Genomic DNA, 2,500 nt, shown 5'->3' with positions numbered 1-2,500 from the left:
AATTAGCATTATAGAATAAGATGTTGTTGCATCAACATTATTACATGAATATGCATTCAAAATACAGTATAACTTGTAATAAAAAAGTTACATACATAACCTTTTCATAGTAAAATACCATTTTCTATTAAATAAAACGGACAATAGAAAGGAATTTGAAAGTCGAGTTTTTAACTGACCCGTAAATATCTAACAAGTTTAAGTATAAATAAAATGTTTTCATGTTCATACATACATACATACATACACACACACACACACACATATATATAAATATATATATATATATATATGTATATATATAAATATATATATGTATATATATATATATATATATATATATGATAATGTAATTAGTAAAGAACGACTGGTTTAAATTGTATCATTTTACATAAACCATCTATTCATATTGTCTCTGCTTACTTGCATCCTTCCTCGGGGTTCCATGCACGGACCGAGGTATCCTCCGAGGGTATGGAGTATCATGTTTGAATGGCTGTTTCCTCTGATTACAATTGGCACTGTGTTGTAAAGGGTGTTCTGCAGGTAAGCGTCTTTGCCTGCAAACCTTAGTTCGACATCACCTGAAAGGAAATTGGGATCTCAGTTACTTATGTAGATAATAGTTAGAAAATTTTATTTTGCTGAAATTAGAATAGCTGATATCAAGAGAAAAAAACAGATTTTTATTTTCTAAAGTGAAAAACAAAATCTTATCTAGTTATGTCTCATATTATGAGCTAACATTCATGTAATAAATGAAATCCAATAAATACAAGAGCTACTGTATTACACTTGAAATCTAACAAATACGGTGTATTTAAAGCCGGGAATTGTCTTCAACAAAAACATTCTATGGTTTCGATACACGAAGACCACATACATATATGGTAATTTCTTGATGAATTATTCAAACAACTAATAAGAAAGGAAATTTAAAAACTTAAGGGGATCATTATTCCGATTAACTAGCAATAAAAAGGGGTGTGTGGGACCAGGGCTTTATTATTTATATCGTTATCCTCAACAATCTTGAATTGGATTTAAATCTCTTCCACATGATAACTCTTATACCCAAGTTATTAATGGAAATGTGTTAATATCACACTTTCTAGAAATAATCAATTAAAAATAAAAACTCATTGAACATTAACATATATATTTTACAGCATCATACCGTGATTTGAATTTCCACTATCAAAACCTTAGTGAGATATTAGACACTAGATGGATCTTGAATTATGAGACCAGAAAGACTATAAAGCAACAAGCCACATATTGCAGAAAAATACTGAAAGGAATAAATTGTAATGTACGGTTTAACAGAGAGAAAAGGAGTAAACCCTTAAAAAAAATTAATTAAAGAAAACTAGATAATTTTCTAATAGTTCGTTAAATGAAAATTACCAGGATAGCTGGAGTTATTCTCGTTCATATGTTTTATTTTTAGCAAGGAGAGATAATCTGCTGATTTCTTGCCTATTATTGAAATACAATATGGCTTGAGTTGGTAATTTACATTGACGTAAATCCTACCAACTTCAAACCTTGCTTTCACAACTAATTACTTGAAGTAAAAATTACCGGTCTTTGTGCATTTAAGTTTAAATCAGAATTTAGGTTTAATAAACATAGAATAATCTGCAAGACAAGCTTTTTCTTTGAAATGTAATCCAAGCCTTGTTTGGAGCTGAAAGGAAGCTTATAGTTACTTGAGCCAACAGTGAGTCAAAGAGAGAGAAGCAGAGTCGTTTAACACGATACTTAAGAACAAATCAATACTATTGAACTTCAAAATACCTAATTTCGAAGTAAATTATTTCTCAAATTATTTTGGAATGGATGTAATGTGAAGAATATATTTATACGTAGAATAATATTCATTGATTAAATGAAAATTATAATGTTATGATCACTATTTAGGAATTTACGCCAAGACATGGATGTTTTTATCACAGATATGCAGTTGAAATCATAATTATTTTTTCATGTTTTATCTTACCTGTAAATTATTCCTCAAATTATTTTGGAATGGATGTAATGTGAAGAATATATTTATTCTTAGAATATTATTCATTGATTAAATGCGAATTATAATGTTATGATCACTATTTAGCAATTTACGCCAAGACATGAAGGCTTTTATCACAGATATGCAGTTGAAATCCTATTTTTTTCTTTTTTTTTATTATGTTTATCTTACCTGTGGCCCCATTCAAGTTCTGAAAGAGGTTGGACATGTGATCTACATTCAGGTTGTACTTGTCCCTGGTAGCCTCTTTGATGTACGCATTGATGAATAGCATCTGGAGAGACTTTTCTTCAGGATTATCAGAAAGTAGCTTACTGAGAATACCCGCGCGTCCAATGAAACCTGTAAGATAGGGATATATTTTTAATAAGGGGCAAACCTAAGATCATAATTGTTTAAAGAATAACAACTGAATTGTTAACAAGATAGTAAAAACAATTTTTAAAGCATATAAACACGCATAAAATG

General features: G+C 29.4%; 1 protein-coding gene across 5 annotated transcripts in view; it reads right to left on the bottom strand.

Annotated features, from left to right (window-relative positions):
* The window catches only part of LOC137619571 (procollagen-lysine,2-oxoglutarate 5-dioxygenase 2-like), a 16,975-nt gene extending 14,607 nt beyond the window's left edge, over positions 1-2,368 (bottom strand). For all 5 annotated transcript variants that reach the window (XM_068349713.1, XM_068349712.1, XM_068349711.1 and 2 more), the window contains exons 1-2: positions 2,204-2,368; positions 424-584 (exon numbers count right to left, since the gene is read on the bottom strand). The gene's annotated coding sequence lies outside the window, so the exon portion shown is untranslated. The remainder of the gene's footprint in view (positions 1-423; positions 585-2,203) is intronic.
* Positions 2,369-2,500: the final 132 nt, after the last annotated feature.

The sequence above is a fragment of the Palaemon carinicauda genome, chromosome 26 (assembly GCF_036898095.1).
Source record: "Palaemon carinicauda isolate YSFRI2023 chromosome 26, ASM3689809v2, whole genome shotgun sequence".
In the NCBI taxonomy this organism is placed as follows: Eukaryota; Metazoa; Arthropoda; class Malacostraca; order Decapoda; family Palaemonidae; genus Palaemon; species Palaemon carinicauda.
This window is presented reverse-complemented; position numbering and strand designations above follow the sequence as displayed.